Here is a 22,250-nt window from a genome sequence, read left to right on the forward strand (position 1 = left end):
AGACTCCTCTGTCCTCCGCTGTCTCCAGAGTTTGCTTAATTCATGTCCATTGAATTGGTCATTCTTTCTAACCATCTCATTCTCTGCTGCCCACTTCTCCTTTTGCCATCAGTCTTTTTCAGCATCAGGGTCTCTTTCAGTGAGTCGGTTCTTCGCATCAGGTGTCCAAAGTATTGCAGCTTCAGCCTCAGGAACTGTCCTTCATAAATATTCAGGATTGATTTCCTTTAGGATTGACTGATTTGATTGCCTTGAAATTCAAGGGACTCTCAAGAGTCTTCTCCAGAATCACAACTAAAAAGCACTGATTCTTTGGTGCTCAACCTTCTTTATGGTCCAACTTTTACATTCATATATTACTAATGGAAAAACTGTAGCTTTGACTACACAGACCTTTACAGACAAAGTGATGTCTCCCCTTTTTAAAGCACTGTCTAGGTTTGTCATAATAAGCATCCTAGAATTTCAGGACTACAGACACCATCAGCAGTGATTTTGGAGGCCAAGAAAATAAAATCTGCCCCTGCTTCCACTTTTTCCTCTGATGGAACCAGGTGTCCTGATCTTAGTTTTGTTAATGCTGAATTTTAAGTCAGCTTTTTCACTCTCCTCTTTTACCCTCATCAAGAGGCTCTTTAGTTTATTATTTACATCCCACTATTTCAAAATAAATTCCTTGAAGGCAGGAAATTTTTCTTTTATCTGCTGTATTCCTAGAGCCTAAAACATTGTCTGCCTCAAGATAAAAGCTTAAAATGTAAGTAAGTGATTGAATATTAAATGTCAAGTTATTAGTATTGACTGCAGCAATTTAGGAGTTCAAATGAGAGAACACCAGGGGTTGCAAAAATGTCTGTATAGGTAAAATGGTACTAGATGTGGACTGCATATGAGGATACTGTACGCATGAGGAAGACAAGCAAGCAAGAGCATCAACATGCCAACAATGTATGCACATTCAGTTGAATAGATTACTTGTACTGGAGAATGGGATGAAATCACTTTACAAAACTATTCTTGTCCCATCTGATAGAATAGGACATGGATCTCCCAACTAGAGAGCTTTAAGAATTTCTTTCTTTTCATTAAAAACAAAACATAATTTTAAAAAAGAAGCTCATCTAGGAGTTTTATAGTTTCTGGTCTTACATTTAGATCTTTAATCCATTTTGAGTTTATTTTTGTGTATGGTGTTAGAAAGTGTTCTAGTTTCATTCTTTTACAAGTGGTTGACCAGTTTTCCCAGCACCACGTGTTAAAGAGGTTGTCTTTTTGCCGTTGTATATCCTTGCCTCCTTGAGATGGATGAAACTGGAACCCATTATACAGAGTGAAGTAAGCCAGAAAGATAAAGACCAATACAGTATACTAACACATATATATGGAATTTAAAAAGATGCTAATAATAACCCTATATGCAAAACAGAAAAAGAGGCACAGATGTACAGAACAGACTTTTGGACTCTGTGGGAGAAGGCAAGGGTGGGATGTTTAGAGAGAACAGCATCGAAACATGTATATTATCAAGGGTGAAACAGATCTCCAGCCCAGGTTGGATGCATGAGACAAGTGCTCAGGGCTGGTGAACTGGGAAGATTCAGAGGGATCAGGTGGAGAGGGAGGTGGGAAGGGGGATCAGGATGGGGAATACATGTAAATCCATGGCTGATTCATGTCAATGTATGGCAAAAACCACTACAATATTGTAAAGTAATTAGCCTCCAACTAATAAAAATAAATGAAAAAAAAAAAAAAAGAATCCAAAAATAAATAAATAAAAAATTAAATTAAAAAAGAAGCTCAAAACAACCTGGTGTCATGATTTCAAAACATTCTAATACATAATCATTCTGAGAAGTGATAGGGCAATAGTAGAAACATGAATCTTTAAATAAATTTCTGGCTGAAATGACTGAATTACTGCCATAAATTAGTGTGTTCCTTTGTGTGCGTGTGTCCTACACATATCTCCTTGTGTTTCACCATTTCAGTGCACACAGAAAGCTTCCAGTTGCTGCATGTGAATCTCTTTGCCTGAGGGCTGTTTTTTTTTTTTTCCCCCCTCATTTCTGGAACATGTTCTGCACACGAGTAAGCCTTGAAGAATCAATACCGCCTACAAGCAGTCCTCAACTAATCCCTATTGGAAATTGGTGTATGAATGCCCCAGATATTTTGTCCTTTAGGGGGGATAACTCTGGGATATTTTGCCTGTCAGAGATATCCCCACTACGGTTAAGCTCTAATTGTACACGGGGTCACTTATCTGATGACCCAACGTATTGACTGCCTTCCCCTTCCTACTGTCCTTTCTTACTGCCGTATAGGTGTCTTGTAATCAGTTCCTAAATAGACTATTCACTCTCCGACACTCTTACATTTGTCTTTTCAGTCTAATTTACACACAGCCAAACACATTGCATCTTTCAGAGAAATTTAAACATTTTATGAACATAACAGAACAAGTCCAATAGTGTAGATATTATCAGCTTGAATTTACATTGATGATCCTTGTTTACTCTATTTTAACACTAATACCTTTATTTTATTAAATTGAACGGTCATCTATACACAAGTGAGCACATGCCACAAATATTCTGTGCCAACACCAATTTAATTGTGGCAGAGAGGAAATGAGTGCTAGAGAAATTAGCAGTACTGTTAATAAAAACACAGTAGGCAAGTTCCTTAAAGGCTTTCTCCTCTTGTGCTGACCCTTGCTACCTTATTTGTGAAATTCAGTTTCATTACATCATCAAGTGGTATGGACATAGACCAGTAAGCTGCATGGAGTAAATATGAACTTTAAAGTCTTAACATAATTCCATTGTCCTGAATTCTTTAAACCTCACAGAAGTCATTTTATGTCACTTCTACATTTCCACATATAGCCAACTGTCTTAAAATATAACCATATTTACTTTTTAATTCATTTTACCATAAGTCTTGACATATTTATTTACTAGCTTTTTGAATTCTAGCATAATATATTGACTAGTTCCTAGGTATATTGTTAATGAGAGGTACTTGCCATTATCAAATTCTGCTCTAAAGATTCTGTTTTTAATTATTAATATTTGACTTGCCATCACAGCCTCAAGTATTTTTTTTTTCTGATAAAAAATAAACTGACATATATGTATCAAAAGAGGGTTTTCTTAAAATATTAATTCAGAAGGAATGCTACCAGTATATGGGTAAATCAAATTTGACTTTATTAAGCTTTTTTTCTTTTCCTTCTACTTCTTTTAAAGTTCCATAATGAAACTTCCTGCATAGAAAACTGGTTAATCTTACACTTATCAACTGAGCAAAAGAAAGACAGAGAGAGAGAGGGCAGGGGAATTAGCAAACACTACTGCAACAGTTTAGTGGAAAATAAAGTACAATAGTTTTAGGAACAGTGTTCTTAATAAACTATTAAAACTATTATAACTATTAAAATTATTAAACTATTAAAACATAGTAATTTTAAGGACACTGTTCTTAATTTGGAAAAACATCCAAGACTAGTGATTCCCACAGCTTTAGAGGAGAAAGAAAAGCCCTATCATTTGACCAAGTGAAACTACTATAAAATACTTTTATTTCATTTGGTTGCTCTAAAACAGTATTTCTAGAGTAAGGCAAAAAGACAAATGGTAGTAAATTCAAAATATTCATATACAATAAAAATCTATTGTTGAAAGGAAAAATTCTCTTCTGTCTTTTTAGAGTGCAGTGATGAAAGAACTATTAAAATATATAGGGCACATTTAAAATAGTTTCTATTACCACTAAATAAATTTTAAAACAAAATTTTAGACTCTATTTAGAAGGTTTAAAATTGAAAATAGAGAAGTAATATCTCACAAATGTTAAATTTAAAAATATGGTTTTATTATTACTTTTCCTCAGTACATTTCCATTTTTCTAATTCAGAGAGCTTAATAATAATGTGTTTATGAAAAATAAAGACAGAAATGAATCTGATTGGTGAATTACTGTATTAATATTACATATAATTATCTCTTTGCAATTAAGAACTTCAAATCTAAAGTTTGCTGCTAAACTCAAATTTTGCATCCTAGAAACAAAATCTCTCAAAAAATTCTTTGAGAATAATTTTATTTAATTATTTACTTATGTTACAAGTTTGTATGCAAAAAAAAAACAATTTAATTAATTATTTTCTTCATCAAATTCATTTGCAAAGTAGCTACAATAATTAATATTAAAATTAGCTTCCTGATTTTGGAATTTGTAAAAGTCATCTATAAGCATATATAGATTCCTTTACCACTGCCCTTCCCAGGTGGCATATGGTAAAGAAACTGCCTGCCAATGCATGAGATGTAAGAGACGCAGGTTCCATTCCTGGGTTGGGAAGATCCCCTGAAGGAGGGCATAGCAACCGACTCTAGTATTCTTGCCTGGAGAATCCCATGTACAGAGGAACCTAGAGGGCTACAGTCCATAGGGTTGCAATAGTTGGACATAACTGAACCTTCTTAGAACACACATATATATGCCATGCCCTCCTCCAGGGGATCTTCACAACCCAAGGATCGAACCCACATCTCGTAAGTATCCTGCATTGGCAGACAGGTTCTTTACCTCTATTGCCACCTGGAAAGCCAGTTAAAGACAACACCACCACCAACAACAACAACAAAAATGACAGATCTGACAAATTTTTTTCAAGTCCTGCTTCGACCTATGGTGCATCAGTTGGGCTACCCATGTGGCACTAGTGGTAAAGAACCTGCCTGCCAATGCCGGGAATGAAAGAGTTGCAGGTTCGATCCCTGGGTCGGGGAAATGCCCTGGAGGAGGAAATGGCCACCCACTCCAGTGTTTTTGCCTGGAGAATCCCACAGACAGAGAAGCCTGGCAGGCTACAGTCCAAGGGGTCACAAAGAGTCAGACACGACGGAACTGACTTAGTATGCACGCATCACTTTGGCATGGTGGAAAAGTTGATACCTAATATTCTCGTCTTTGAGTATATTTGAAATAGAGACAGAAATTTTCCATGTTGATATTTCCATTAGTGGTGAAAAAATATGCTATAGACAAATTAATGTCTTAGATTTATCCCCAAACTGTGTGTTTAAAGTTAATTGTTGCAACCTCATCTATAGCTTGGAAATCCAGTAGGATGTACAATAGCGTTGTAGTTACATGTATTTAGAAATATGTGCCATGTGGTTTCTGCTGAGCAGAAACGGACAGCTCTCCTAGATGCATGGTTCCCAAAGTGTGAATCAATTTGACTTCCACGTTTTAAAGGAGTTTCATCTGCAGAAATTAATTATGAATTAGTAGACTTTTCTGTATACATTTTTTAATTTCATAGACTGAATTGAAGTTATGTGAAAAGTTACAGAAAGCAAAAAATGCTGCTCTAATATTGCCCAAATAATGACAGAACATGTTTCTTAGTGTGAGGTTAAGAGACACACACATATCCAATATTTGCATCTAAGGAAAATCATACAAAAACAGGCAAAAATTTTTTGTTCAATTCTTTTCATTACTTGCCTTATAATTGTTAGAATCAATGAAATGCCAAATAAAACTATTTTTTAAGTTATCGTTTACTGACTCCTCAATACTGGTCCATTCATCAATCTATTAAATAATTTATAAAGTAAGTGTGAGTTGAGTATGGCAGAAATCACCATAGCCAGTGTTTAAATTTGTGTACCAAGAGGTGTGGACAGGACATTCCCTCCTACATGATCTGAGTAGTAGCACCTGGACTAGATAAGATAATGGAAACTAAATATTTCCTAAATGTTTCTGAAATGATGAAGCTTTGAAATCCAAGTGGAGAAGATTCTTGAGGGTCCCTTGGACTGCAAAGAGATCCAACCAGTCCATGCTAAAGGAAATCAGTCCTGAATATTCATTGGAAGGACTGATGTTGAAGCTGAAACTCCAATACTTTGGCCACCTGATGCAATGAACTGACTCATTTGAAAATATCCTGATGCTAGGAAAGACTGAAGGTGGGAGGAAAAGGGGACGACAGAGGATGAGGTTGTTGGATGGCATCACCAACTCAATGGATATGAGTTTGAGCAAAATCCGGGAGCTGGTGATGGACAGGGAAGCTTGGCCTGCTGCATGGTGTGCATTCATGGAGTCGCAAAGAGTTGGACATGACTGAGTGACTGAACTGAACTGAACTGATACCTCATATTATATAAGTAGAAAATTACCTGCTGTCTCTTGGTTGCTCTCTGAAGATTATATTTTTAACAGTAGATAGTGTAAAGTTAGGAGGAATATTCTACACTCAAGTATATTTCAAAAAAATCTTTAGTGATCAGCATCAAGTCAATTCATAATTATATTCTTTTTCTAGAGCATTTCATAGTTAAGTTGAATAAAAGTACAGGTTTAATGGTTTAGATTCATAAAATTCAATAGATTTTGCGGTTTATATTATGCTGTATTTTCTCTAACACATCATCTTTTATATTTCAAAGCAATCTTGATATAAAAAATGAGAACAATAAACATGATTGTAATTAGAGAGACTTTGTTAAATGTGCTTTAATAGGTTCTATTGTGAGATGTGTCTGATATACAAGCAGAAATGAAGACTAGCATACTTAAGTAGAAAAGATAAACAAACCACATGGTTAGTGAGGAGATATAGAGCTTGAAATTGTTTGGTCTAGGAAGACATCTAAAATACAATTTGGTACATACAGAAAATGTAATTAAACGATAATTGCACCGAAGCACAATGAGTGTGGGATAAACAGCTTGTGAATCAATAAACCATGAGGTGGCAGGCTGAGGTATTTATTGATTTATGATTCATTTAACTCCAAGTTTACTCCATTTCTAATTCAATTGGAACTACTGTATTATCCTTCATTTTGAGAGCTGGGTGAAGTGATTGTATCATTTCATATGGGGAAAAGACTGTCTGAATTAATATCAGTTTTACGTTTTATGTGAGTACACTTCTATGAGGTTTTTTTTTTTTTTCTTTTTACTTACCGAATCTATGGGCTATGATATATCACTACACTAAAATTTTTCTAGGAACATTAAAATTTACAATCAAAAACTTTAGACCAGCATAGATTTCTAGTGGGTGAAATTCTGTCATTTTACTAAGACATAAATATTATCTTTTAATGCATATCCTACCATGGATTCTAACAAAAAGCATTACCCTAGGAAAACTGTAAATTTTAAATAAATCAGACATTCTTATTGTTGCCATGGAGTGTCATGATTAGCTTCTGCATATATTTGTATACATATATATACACAAATCTATATATATATATATGTATATACACAAATATATGTGTGTATATATATATATATATTTTGCTACACTTAATACATTCATACAATTTGGTACATACAGAAAATGTAAAACATCAATGTAGTTTACTATCCAATGTTTATCAGAGCTGAAAAACTGAGAAGACTTACAGAAGTGTAACCTCTTGTTTTAACGTGCTGCTTTTGTATAGGCAGATTCTTGCATAATGCTTATAAGTAAAATTTGGGGCTTTGTTGTCAGGTATTTTAAAACTTGGTTTTCATGCCTTGAGCATGTGTTTCTACATTATAAAACAGAATACATTATATTTTGACAGGAAATATACCAGTTGATTTATGAGCACATGTGGCAGAGTTTTTTGAACAAATCAGTTCCCACAATGAAATGTCACTAGAAAGATGATTTGTATATGAAATTCAAGTACTTAAGATTAAAGTTGCTAAGGAAAACTGAAGTTAGTCTACACCTGAAGATACAGATAAGTTTGACTAAAACAAAAGCAGTGTCTTACATCAAATTATTAGCTGATAAAATTCCTGAGAGGCCTGTTTTTGCTATCTCTGAGCCACTGTTCCTACTGAATTTGTTCAGTTCATGGATTTTCTCTTCCTCCAGGGCAACTTGCCCCTTTCTATATGGTACATATGTAGATGCAAAGCTCAAGCCATCTCAGCTTTATTATACTCTGCTACCTGCTACCAGCATACCCTTACACACACACACACACACACCAGAATTTATTTGTAGCATAATTCTTTGAAGTGTACTTGCATTGTAGTAGACCAAGTAACATGAAGGGGAATGATAAATATCTTGTTTCTAAAACAGTACAAAACAAAAAACCAAAACAATACATAAGGTATTCATCTGCCTGTTCTGAGGATTTTAGTCTTTATCCTTTTTCAAATTTGTACTAAAAAAAGAGAAAAAAATAAACTACCAGCCAAAGATGCCAACTCATTTTGTTATTAATGGAAATTATTTGTCATTATATAATATCATCTAATAAATAAATATATGGAGACATTATAACTAGAACATCTATATGCAGGAAACGTAAATTTGATTCAGACAACTGACAAATTTTATTTCACTTGCTTCCTTCTTTATAAAAAATATAACAGTACAGTTATCTGATAGAAAATACCAGAAAATTTTAAAAGTACAACTATCTAACTGTGATTAAATATAAATTGAAATAAATTTTTTAAAGATGATTAATTTAAAATATGGACACAACTTAAAAGTCCATAGATAAATTGGTAAAGAAGATATGATATAAACATAATGGAATACTGTTGTATATTTGCTAAGTTGTGTCTCCATGGACATGGCCCACCAGGCTCCTCTGCCCATAGAATTTCCCAGGAAAAAATACTGGAGTCAGTTGCCATTTCCTTCCTCAGGGGATCTTCTAATCCAAGGACCGAACCCACATCTCCTGAATTGGTAGGCAGATTCTTAATCACTGAGCCACCTCAGAGCCCAAGGAAATTATTGGTGGTTGTGGCGGTTTATTTGCAAAGTCATGTCTGACTCGCGACTCTATGAACTGTAGACTGCCAGGCTCCTCTGTCCATGGGATTATCCAAGTAAGAATACTGGAGTGGGTTTCCATTCCCTTCTCCAGGGGATATTCCCAATCCATGAATCAAACCTGGGTCTCCTGCATTGCAGGCAGATTCTTTACCAACTGAGCTATGAGGGAAGTCCTCATTGTTATGCCCGATGTCCGAATCCCTGAGCTGGAAGAGAGAAGGTTTCCAAGACAATGCAACTGGCAAAAAGGGGAAGTTTATTACTGACTCAAGTCAGGACTCCCTGCCGCAACCAACGCAGTGGTGCGGGTCAGAGAGTCCTGAGCCCAAGCTGTTACACAAATTTATAGGGTGAGAAGCGGATTGGTTACACGTTTGCAAAACAATTTCATTGGTCAATACTTTCGCGCACTCGGGACTTTCCTGGGGGTTTCCACCCCGTTCCTTATTTCCTAATTGGCAAACATCGGTCAGTGTTAAGTGAAAGCTAATTGGTCCTAATTGGCAGACAGTGGTCAGTGTTAAGTGAAGGCTACCTGATAATCTTACCAAGTAGGAAGGCCTACTCCTAATCTAAGCTGTGATACTTCTGCTCGCCTCACACTCATAAGGAAATTATTATTCATTAATAAAAAAGAAGGAAATAATGCCATTTGCAGTAATATAGTTGGACCCAGAGATAATCATATTAAGTGAAATAAGCCAGAGAAAGACAAATATCATGATATCACTATTTGTGAAATATGTAAAAAACAAAAACAAAAAAAACACAATTGAACTTATTTAGAAAAGAGAAACAGATCCACAGACATAGAAAACAAGCTTATGCTTACCAAAGGGGAAACGGGGGGGGGGGGGGCTAAATGGATAAATTAGGAATTGGGGATTAACATATACACACTAAGTTCAGTTCAGTTCAGTCGCTCAGTCATGTCCGACTCTTTGTGACCCCATGAATCGCAGCACGCCAGGCCTCCCTGTCCATCACCAACTTCCGGAGTTTACTCAAACTCATGCCCATCGAGTTGGTGATGCCATCCAGACATCTCATCCTCTGCCGCCCTCTTCTCCTCCTGCCCCCAATCCCTCCCAGCATCAGGATCTTTTCCAATGAGTCAACTCTTTGCATGAGGTGGCCAAAGTATTGGAATTTCAGCTTCAGCATCAGTCCTTCCAATGAACACCCAGGACTAATCTCCTTTAGGATGGACTGGTTGGATTTCCTTGCAATCCAAGGGACTCTCAAGAGTCTTCTCCAACACCACAGTTCAAAAGCATCAATTTTTTGGTCCTCAGCTTTCTTCACAGTCCAACTCTCACATCCATACAAGACCACTGGAAATACCATAGCCTTGACCAGACGAACCTCTGTTGGCAAAGTAATGTTTCTGCTTTTTAATATGCTATCTAGGTTGGTCATAACTTTCCTTCCAAGGAGCAAGCATCTTTTAATTTCATGGCTGCAATCACCATCCGCAGTGATTTTGGAATCCAAAAATAATAAAGTCTGACACTGTTTCCACTGTCTCCCCATCTATTTCCCATGAGGTGATGGAACTAGATGCCTTGATCTTAGTTTTCTGAATGTTAAGCTTTAAGCCAACTTTTTTACTCACCTCACTTTCATCAAGAGGCTTTTTAGTTCCTCTTCACTCTCTGCCATAAGAGTGGTGCCATCTGTATATCTGAGGTTATTAATATTTCTCCCAGCTCTTGATTCCAGCTTGTACTTCTTCCAGCCCAGTGTTTCTCATGATGTACTCTGCATATAAGTTAAATAAGCTGGGTGACAATATATAGCCTTGACGTACTCCTTTCCGATTTGCAACCAGTTTGTTGTTCCATGTCCAGTTCTAACTGTTGCTTCCTGACCTGCATACAGGTTTCTCAAGAGGCAGGTCAGGTGGTCTGGTATTCCCACCTCTTTCAGAATTTTCCACAATTTATTGTGATCCACACAGTTGAAGGCTTTGGTGTAGTCAATAAAGCAGAAGCAGATGTTTTTCTGGAACTCTCTTGCTTTTTCGATGATCCAGAGGATGTTGGCAATTTGATCTCTGGCTCCTCTATCTTTTCTAAAACCAGCTTGAACACCTGGAAGTTCACAGTTCACATATTCTTGAAGCCTGGCTTGGAGAATTTTGAGCATTACTTTACTAACATGTGAGATGAGTGCAATTGTGCGATAGTTTGAGTATTCTTTGAGATTGCCTTTCTTTGGGATTGGAATGAAAACTGACCTTTTCCTGTCCTGTGGCCACTGCTGAGTTTTCCAAATTGTTGGCATATTGAGTGCAGCACTTTCACAGCATCATCTTTCAGGATTTGAAATAGCTCAACTGAAATTCCATCACATCCACTAGTTTTGTTCGTAATGATGTTTTTGAAGGCCCACTTGACTTCACATTCCAAGATTTCTGGTTCTAGGTCAATGATCACACCATTGTGATTATCTGGGTCATGAAGATCTTTTTAGTACAGTTCTTCTGTGTATTCTTGCCACCTCTTCTGAATATCTTCTGCTTCTGTTAGGTTCATACCATTTCGATCCTTTATCAAACCATCTTTGCCTGAAATATTCCCTTTATATCTCTAATTTTCTTGACGAGATCTCTAGTCTTTCCCATTCTGTTGTTTTCCTCTATTTCTTGGCATTGATCACTAAGGATGGCTTTCTTATCTCTCTTGACTATTCTTTGGAACTCTGCATTCAAATGGGAATATCTTTCCTTTTCTCCTTTGCTTTTCACTTCTCTTCACAGCTATTTGTAAGACCTGCTCAGACAACCATTTTGCCTTTTCCATTTCATTTCCATGGGGATGCTCTTGATCCCTGTCTCCTGTACAATGTCACGAACCTCCATCCATAGTTCATCAGGTTCTCTATCAGATCTAGTCCCTTAAATCTATTTCTCACTTCCACTGTATATTCATAAGGGATATGATTTAGGTCATACCTGAATGGTCTAGTGGTTTTCCCTACTTTCTTCAGTTTAAGTCTGAATTTGGCAATAAGGAATTCATGATCTGAGCCACCGTCAGCTCCCAGTCTTGTTTTTCTGACTGTATAGAGCTTCTCCATCTTTGGCTGCAAAGAATATAATCAATCTGATTTTGGTGTTTACCCTCTGGTGATGTCAAAGTGTAGAGTCTTCTCTTGTGTTGTTGGAAGAGGGTGTTTGCTATGACCAGTGTGCTTTTTTGGCCAAACTCTGTTAGCCTTTGCCCTGCTTCATTCCATACTCCAAGGCCAAATTTGCCTGTTATTCCAGGTGTTTCTTGACTTCCCACTTTTGCATTCCAGTCCCCTATAATGAAAAGGACATCTTTTTTGGGTGTTAGTTCTAAAAGGTCCTGTAGGTCTTCATAGAACTGTTCAACTTCAGCTTCTTCAGCGTTACTGGTTGGGGCACAGGCTTGGATTACCATGATATTGAATGGTTTCCCTTGGAAATGAACAGAAGTCATTCTGTCATTTTTGAAATTGCATCCTAGTGCTGCATTTTGGACTCTCTCATTGACCATGATGGCTACTCCATTTCTTCTAAGGGATTCCTGCCCACAGCAGTAGATATAATGGTCATCTGAGATAAATTCACCCATTCCAGTCCCTTTTAGTTTGCTGATTCCTAGAATGTCCACATTCATTCTTGTCATGTCCTGTTTGACCACTTCCAATTTGCCTTGATTCATGGACCTACCACTCCAGGTTCCTATGCAATATTGCTTTTTATAGCATTGGACCTTGCTTCTATCACCAGTCACATCCACAACTGGGCATTGTTTTTGCTTTGGATCCATCCCTTCATTCTTTCTGGAGTTATTTCTCCTCTGATCTCCAGTAGCATATTGGGCACCTAACGGCCTGGGGAGTTCTTCCTTCAATATCCTATCATTTTGCCTTCTCGTACTATTCATGGGGTTCTCAAGGCAAGAATACTGAAGTGGTTTGCCATTCCCTTCTCCAGTGGACCACATTCTGTCAGACCTCTCCACCATGACCCTACCGTCTTGGGTGGCCCCTCACGGCATGGCTTAGTTTCATTGAGTTAGACAAAGCTGTGGTCCTGTGATCAGATTGACTAGTTTTCTGTGATTATGGTTTTAGTGTGTCTGCGCTCTGACGCCCTCTCGCAACACCTACCATCTTACTTGGGTTTCTCTTACCTCAGACGTGGGGTATCTCTTCACGGCTGCTCCAGCAAAGTGCAGCCGCTGCTCCTTACCTTGGATGAGGGGTATCTTCTCATGGCCACCTCTCCTGACCCTGAACGTGGAGTAGGTACCCTGGGATTTCCCAGGCAAGAATACTGGAGTGGGTTGCCATTTCCTTCTCCAGGGGTTCTTCCCAATCCAGGGATCGAACCCGGGTCTCCTGTATTGCAGGCAGACGCTTTGCCGTCTGAGCTACCAGGGAAGCCCTGAATGTGGAGTAGCTACTCTACTATATATAAAATAGATGATCATCAAGGATCTACTGTATAGCATAGGAAAATATACTCAATATTGCGTAATAATGTGGCAGTGATCCATCATAGGAGTTTCAAAACGAAGCTGCAAAGATGATAAAGAGAAACAACGAGGTGGGTGCAATTGCCAAAAGGGCAGACCCAAACCAGTAACTGGGCAACTATCCCTCATTCCCCAATCTACATAAAAGAAGAATTACACAAAGCTCCCAAACAGGGCTTCAGTAGAGATCTAGGAGGCCATGGGTGTCTAGTTAATGAACTAGATAAGGCTTATTCAGACCAGAAAGACATAATTTGGGGAAGATTCACAGACTGATTCCAGTTTCATGCTGAGAGTACCAGAAAATTTCAGGCACCTCTTGGTTCTAGTTAGACTCATTTTCTGGGTGGATAGAAGCATTTCCTGCTAGAACTGAACTGGTAGCTGAAGTGGTTAAGGAATTTCTAAAAGAAATAATCTCCAGGTTTGGGCTCCCAGATCTCTATCAAGCGGTAATGGCTCAACCTGTGGGTCTCAAGTGAAGAAAGAGAAAGCAAATGACTTGGGAATAAAATGGATCACACACTCAGCCTGGAGACCTCCTTTGTCAGGGAAAGCAGAGAAATCCACTCAGACCTTGAAATGGGCATTAGCCAAGCTATGCAATGAAACTCAAAAATGTTGGATTAAGTTGCTTCTGACTACCCTGCTCCACCTGTGATTAGCTCTAAGGAATAAAGTTAAGTGAATTTGATCTTTTGTAAAGTAGACTCATTTTCCAAGCCCCCGAAGGGCCACTTTAACCCCTTAGAAATGGAGAACTAGGGTGTATGCCCTCCAGGTAGGAGAAACAAAGAAAATTCTCATTGCATATAATAGCCAAATGTTGCCCACGGGGACCTGGTCCTATGCCCCATCTGGTCTGGAGATTGGGTGAATCTAAAAACCTGGAAAACCGACAGCCTGAAAGATGAGCTCAGTTCTAAGTGGAACGGATGCCGCGTGGTGATCCTAACTATCCATTCTGCCCTGAAATTACAGATGTATCTCTCCAGAGGTTCATCACACTTGAATGAGGAGGGCACCTGAGCCTCAGACTCCAGAGAGACAACCTGAGGCAACAGACTCCCTTGGCTATTTGTGTGACCCTCACAGTGTTCTGAAGCTTCTCTTTCGAAAACAAGTGAGGCAGTGAGCCTCAACATCAGGGCAGGAAGAAGACCTAGATACCTTCATTTTGGGGGGAAAATTTGATCTGTAATCATTCTCCTCTTGCTAATATTTGGGCTTTGTATCTTAAATTGTCAGGTGTCCTTTGCCTCCAAAGGATTAGACAAAGTTGATCGCTAAGAGATATGAGTAGCCCAACTGAGAGCCGGTGACAATATGTCTAAATGCAGTTGGGGAAAACTTCTGCTCCTCCACCTAGGGTTACGATGAGGCACCAAATCAGCAGGAAGAATTACAGAAGAATTCAAGAATGAGGAGTAGAACAAAAGAAAGAGGAGGGATTAGTCACAGGCAAAGACTAGTAATAATTCCCAGGAAATAAAAATATATTCTGAGTAATAAAATAAAGCCTCACCTTTGTTTTTTTGTTTTTGTTTTTCCCCCTTTGTGGCTTAGTCTAGCTATACTTGCTCAGAGGGTGCTCCGTGCCGGGGCGTGACACGCCCTGCTTGAACCAAAGTCTCTCAGGGGAAGTCGCTCGGCTCCTGTGCGGAAGCGCTGAGCACAAGGCAATTCAAGATGGCGGCGGCCCAACAGCGCCACAGCCTGGCACTAGGACCTGGAGCCAGAGGGCTGCCCGGCTGCACCAGCTTTTACACCATCTTTGTCTGAACTCAGAATGAAACCTTCCTTCGCTTCTGAACTGAACTCTGTATGCTCCTATTGTCTTGAAGAACACTCATCAGGAGGACCCCTGCCAGGGCTGGACTCAAAATGGTCAGTAGCGTTTTCACCTGACTGCTTCTGTGTATACAGCGTAACAATGATCAGCTAGTTATAATCATTGAAAAGTTAATTATTAATCTACATTTTTAAAATAGCGTAATTGCATAAATTCTAGTAATGTTCTAGTGGTTGATTTATTTAATTCAATTCATGCAACTAACTGGGTTTCCTCATTAACATTATGAATATCTAATTGTTTTTCTTCCTCTTGAAATCTCAATGCACATGATTATCAGGAATGCATCCATGGTGAATTTTTATGCATTTTCAAGTCTAGATTGTTTGATAAGTGAGCTGTTTACAATCCCTTCTCCCTTTCATACTTTCTTATCAAAGGAACAATTTACTATTCCTATTACATATTCTGAATTTTGATGTATTATGGGTGAAGAACCTATGCGCAAAGCCAGATGAATCTGTGGTTTCAAACTTGCTTTCCTAATTCTCAACTATTACTAATGCTTTCGTGGTTCTGATGCCTCATACGTGAAATGGAGAAAGGCTTATGACTTACCTGAAAGGGCTGTTGTGAGGGTTAAATGTATGTGCAGTAGCTAGCTCATGACCTGGCTTACAATTAGTACTCTAGAAATATTTCTTTAAAAAGAGCACCAATATGGACAACTTAGATTAACATTCAATTAGTTCACATTGAGATGCTGGATATATTTCCAAAAAAGGTAATCATATCATTAGTTTGATGTATGAAAAACAAACACAATGACATGGTTTGGAAACTAAAATCTCTATTTATTTTGTTTCTTGGGTATAACTTTGTCACTGTGAACCTCTGGAGGCAGTCAGTTATAAAACAGATGTTTGGAAAATGACAAAAAGAAATACAAAATCTTTTAAACAATTAGTTTCATCAGAGTAACAGAAAATTGTTGTGAGAAAATAATTCATGCTATTATGTATTTTAATTTTGTTTTATTTCCACCAAATTATTTCTCTGACTCCTGTTTAGATAATCGAGTGATAGGATAAAACCTGCCAACGTTTCACATAGCTTCAAACACATGGTTCCACTTTTTTACTGTTTCTTAATATTACCAACAATGAAAGAGTATTATAAAAAATATTTTAAATGGCTGAATTTAAATAATGTAATTATAATTTTTTCTTTTAAATTTCAAATAAAACTTGACAAATTAAAATTAAATGCTAATTATAATGAATATTTATATGGTAGTATATATAGACATAAACTCAACTTCTCTAAAATTATTAGGGACCAAAAGTTTTAAATTTATGAAGTAAAAAGTCCTTCACCTTTGAATTAGACATTGTAGAATTTAAGAATGTTCCATCTCTCTCCTAGCCCCTCCTACTTCAGTACTAGACTCATTGAATACATCTACTGATACTGCTTTATCAGCTGTCTCTTCACACCAGTCTCTTCTGGCTGATCCTAGGTGATCTGAAAACCATTTTTTAGGTGGAATTTGAGGATTAAAGATGCCACATTAAAAAAAAAGTGGTTATTTATTGTTTGATTTATGATTATATATTGAGACAGTCAATCCTAGGCAGATTGATAAGAAGTTCAGGGTCCCCAAGGAGGAAAAAGGGGTCTGGAGCTCTCGAAGTGGAGATTGGGGTCTGGAATACTGAAGGAGGAGAAAAGGGCAAACTTTTTTTTTTCCCTCTGCATTCCTTCAGTTCAGTTCAGTCGCTCAGGAATGTCCGACTCTTTGCAACCCCATGAATCACAGCACGCCAGGCCTCCGGTGCATCACCAACTCCCAGAGATTACTCAAACTCATGTCCATTGAGTCAGTGATGCCATCCAGCCATCTCATCCTCTGTCGTCCCCTATTCCTCCTGCCCCCAATCCCTCCCAGCATCAGGGTCTTTTCTAATGAGTCAACTCTTCACATCAGGTGGCCAAAATAATGGAGTTTCAACTTCAGTATCAGTCCTTCCAATGAACACCCAGGACTGATCTCCTTTAGTATGGACTGCTTGGATCTCCTTGCAGTCCAAGGGACTCTCAAGAGTCTTCTCTAACACCACAGTTCAAAAGCATCAGTTCTTCGATGCTCAGCTTTCTTCACAGTCCAACTTTCACATCCATACATGACCACTAGAAAAACCATACCCTTGACTAGATGGACCTTTGTTGGCAAAGTAATGTCTCTGCTTTTTAATATGCTATCTAGGTTGGTCATAATTTTCCTTCCAAGGAGTAAGTGTCTTTTAATTTCATGACTGCAGTTACCATCTGCAGTGATTTTGGAGCCCCCAAAAATAAAGTCTGACACTGTTTGCCCTGTTTCCCCATCTATTTCCCATGAGGTGATGGGACCAGATGCCATGATCTTTGTTTTCTGAATGTTGAGCTTTAAGCCAATTTTTTTAATCACCTCTTTCACTTTCATCAGGAGGTTCTTTAGTTCTTGTTCACTTTCTGCCATAAGGGTGATGTCATCTGCATATCTGAGGTTATTGATATTTCTCTTGGCAATCTTGATTCCAGCTTGTGCTTCTTCCAGCCCAGCGTTTCTCATGATGTACTCTGCATATAAGTTAAATAAGCTGGGTGACAATATTCAGCCTTGACATACTCCTTTTCCTACTTGGAACCAACCTGTTGTCCCATGTCCAATTCTAAATGTTGCTTCCTCACCTGCATATAGGTTTTGCAAGAGGCCAGTCACGTGGTCTGGTATTCCCATCTCTTTCAGAATTTTCCACAGTTCATTGTGATCCACACAGTCAAAGGCTTTGGTATAGTCAATAAAGCAGAAGAAGATGTTTTTCTGGAACTCTCTTGCTTTTTTGATGGTCCAGAGGATGTTGGCAATTTGATCTCTGACTCCTCTACCTTTTCTAAAACCAGCTTGAACACCTGGAAGTTCACAGTTCACATATTCTTGAAGCTTTGCTTGGAGAATTTTGAGCATTATTTTACTAATATGTGAGATGAGTGCAACTGTGTGGTAGTTTGAGCATTATTTGTGATTGCCTTTCTTAGGGATTGGAATGAAAACTGACCTTTTCCAGTCCTGTGGCCACTGCTGAGTTTTCCAAATTTGTTGGCATATTGAGTGCAGCACTTTCACAGCATCATCTTTAGGATTTGAAATAACTCAACTGGAATTCCACTCCACTTTCTGTGTTCGTAGTGATGTTTTTTAAGGCCCACTTGACTTCACATTCCAGGATGTCTGGCTCTAGGCAAGTGATCACACCATCATGAATATCTGGGTTGTGAAGATCTTTTTCGTACAGTTCTTCTGTGTATTCTTGCCACCTCTGCTTAATATCTTCTGCTTCTGTTATGTCCATAGCATTTCTGTCCTTTATCGAACCCATCTTTACATGAAATGCTCCCTTGGTATCTCTAATTTTCTTGAAGAGATCTCTACTCTTTCCCATTCTGTTGTTTTCCTCTATTTCTTTGCATTGATCATGGAGGAAGGCTTTCTTATCTCTCCTTGCTGTTCTTCGGAATAGCATTCCTTAGTGTCAGTCAGTTACACAACTCAGTTTAAACTCCATACTAGGATTATAAAACAACAACGTATCCAGCTGGACAGTTTCTCCTTCCTGAAAACCTTTTGACTTATACTGATATTTTAGAATGTATATTATGGGAGTGGGTCTGGAGGATCTTTCTATTGTTAAATTCTAATCTTGTTATCCTAAAATGTAAATTGCTGAATTTGGTCTGGTAAAATTTTCACAAACTTGAGACATTTTTTTGATTCATTTTAATAACTAATTAAAAGGTATAGAACTCCATTGCTAACACAAGCAGGGGGTTACTCTTTCTGCCTCTTCTGATGTCTATGTCAGAAGCTTTCTCTCTCCCTTTTATACTTTAATAAAATTCTATTGCACAAAAGCTCTGAGCGATCAAGCCTCATCTTTGACCCCAGATTGAATTCTTCTCTTCCAGAGGCCAATAATCCCAGTGTCTTTTAATGGGTCAGCAACAACCTTTCAATATATTAGCATTGAAATTTTTGTATGTAATGTATGTTACTTAAACTACAGTGAATTACTATCATGAAAACAATATTTGGCATCACTCTCTTTTGTAGTCTACCTAAATTCTAGGTGGTTTCTATATTCAACCTGCTAAAAATTCAATTCTTTTAATTTAAGCAATGGAGAATTTTAGAAAATCAAGAGATAGAGATAGAGATCAGTTAAAGAGTTCTTCATGCCATTTTTTCATATTCAAATCATTAGTAATCATCTGTGTTGCTTTTAACCCTCTGATTTTAAATATATAGCACCCTTTGTGTTAATATTGGTGGCAGACAAATTATTAGGATAAATGAGTCTTAAATAGCTGTAGCCTACAGATAGGCCCAAGGTTTATAATGTTATCATCCCTATATATAAACTTTCCTGAGGTTGAGGAAGAAGGTAATGATTTCCTAATAATAACTTCTTTTCAGCCATATATTAATCATATTAGCATGAACAATGTTCATTGCCTCAGGTGTAGAAAAAAAACACTAACCTTTTCACAAATATTATACATTAAAGGGAATACTCTGGTTGTCCAATGGTTGGCACTTCATGGTTTCACTGCCAGAGCCTGGGTTCGATCCTTGGTTGAGGAACTAAGATCCTGCAAGCCATGCAGCCTGCCAAAAAGAAGAAAAAAAAATTAGAAAGTATACATTTAATAGTCTAAAGCTACAGGACTCTAAGCAAAAGAACAAAAGGAGGGAATATTGAAATATGTACATTCAAACTTGCTCAGTGCAAAATGAAGACATAGGAGTAGCTTAAGCCAAGAGAAAAGTGCCAAGTGCCAAAAAGGCCAAGACGCCTGTGATGCCTTGTTTAGAAATAATAATTGCTGCTGCTGCTTCTGTTTAGTCACTAAGTCGTGTCTGACTCTTTGCAACCCCATGGACTGTCTCCTCTGTGCAAATTCATTAATCATTTATTTCCATAAGAAAGAAAACATTCATATAGACTGGCAAGAAATTTCAAATTTCCGTGGAGGGAGAGTTTTCTAAAAATACTCTCTTACATAGACATTGTGATAATTTTGGATTCCCCTAGATATAACAAAATCTGACTTCTATTCATAAGCCAAAAGTAATTATGTTTCATGTTTTCAGATATCACAGCTGTTTCTCAACCATGGCGATGGGTAAGGAAGGTGGAATGCGTCTGCCCTCCCTTCGCGGTGGCTTCCTCGCTGAGTGCAGCCACTGTCCTCTACACCGGCTCTCACGCTCTGCTTTCTCTCTCTCCGCGGCTTCTTTCCTTGTTTAATGCATGACTTTTATGTGCATAAATTTTACCTTAGGAGGTGTTAAATTACAGATTACAGGGCCCACCTGCAGAGTCTCTGATTTAGAAGACCTGCTTTAAGACCCCCAGTTTTGCATTTTTATCAGGCCCCTCGGTTGATTGTAATCCAGTTAGCACTGATGATATTTTAGGAAAATACACCGCGTACTAGACAGAGTGTTGCTCACAAGCCTGACTCCCCACGTCTTAGCTCCCCGTCTACAGTTTAGTGTGCTTGCAAATTCCTGTTGATTTGCTTAAGATATTCCTTATTTTCACCAATAGCTCACCTCTTATTGCTTGTCTGTCAGTTTTCCAAAGTGCCCGTGCGCCCGTGGCCAGTGTTTCATTCTCCTCAAGTTCTCATGCTGTTGCTGTGGCTCGCACTTCTTTGGATATCTTAGCTTTCTGCTTTCCCAAGATGGAAAGTCTATCAGTAATGTGTTTCCTCAACTCCTGTAACTCCTTTCCCTCTCCAAAGGACTATTTTCACTACCTCTTAGCAGATTTCTTAGCATGAGTATAGAAAAAAGTGCTTCTGTTTTACATTTTTCCAAGGTTAGCCTCCTCACTCTTCTTAGTTTTATCTTTTTGTTTCTTTCCAGAGATCTTGGCAAATCAATTTTCATATGGGTATTATTTTACACATAATTATTGGCAATCCACCATGGGTCACGTCCAAATAGAAGCAGATACCTCCTTTCACAAAATTAAACTTCTTTTTTTCCCCCATGAATCCTAAAAATCACACTCATGGATTCCTGTCACAGTCTAAAATATGTTTCCTTGTTACTTCTGCTTCCTTATTCCTGTTGCATAAGTTCGTCACAGAGCGTCTCAGCCTGGTTAGTATCACCTTTAGCCCTCTGAGTTTGCCACAAGCTGCCGCTATTCTTCTGTTTGATTCATGCCACCTCCTCATAGCCTTTTTTACTTCTTGGTACATCTGACACTTAGGCAAAACTTCATGAATCTAACATTGTAATTGCTGAGAAACTGAACTTTCTATAGCATTTTATATTTTCTTTTCTCATTATCATTTCCTAACATAAGGTTCTCTTTCTGCACTGTAGTGTTGAAATTCCAAAAGTTCTGTCCTGAACCTCAGGTTTTCTTTCCAGGAGTTCTCTCTCTTGGCAATATCAACTATAAAATATGTGCAATTATCCATAATTCAGAAAGGTTCATCTATTAAAGGAAACTGTACGGGATATTCATTGCACATTTTCTGGCATACATAGTGCATTCATAATAGATCTTAAATGGCTACTATTGCTACAGATTTGTTGATAGAAATTATTATTGTGATTATGTCTAAAGTACCATTGTCTTTCTGAAACTCCAAATATGCCATTTTTCCTGACTACACCTGAAAGAATCATTTATGATTCAAACTTAAAAGCATCTTTGTCTAAAATATTATCAGTTATGTCTTAATCAGTTTTGAGATTTTCACTATTTAGATGGTTTTAAACCATTGCAATTTTCCTTCTGATTATTTAAATACTCTCAATAATAAATCCACAAGTATTCCACTGGAGGTATACATTGTATCTTCCCCATAAATCTGGGAAATAATATTTTTTGCAAGGGAAAAAAGAATAATTCTGGATTGCTACCTTAGTTGAGTTCAGTCACTCAGTCATGTCCAACTCTTTGCTACCCCATGGACTATAGCACACTAGGCTTCCCTGCCCATCATCAACTCCTGGAGCTTACTCAAATGCAGGTCCATTGAGTCG

Source organism: Muntiacus reevesi, chromosome 22 (assembly GCF_963930625.1).
Source record: "Muntiacus reevesi chromosome 22, mMunRee1.1, whole genome shotgun sequence".
NCBI classification, from domain to species: Eukaryota; Metazoa; Chordata; class Mammalia; order Artiodactyla; family Cervidae; genus Muntiacus; species Muntiacus reevesi.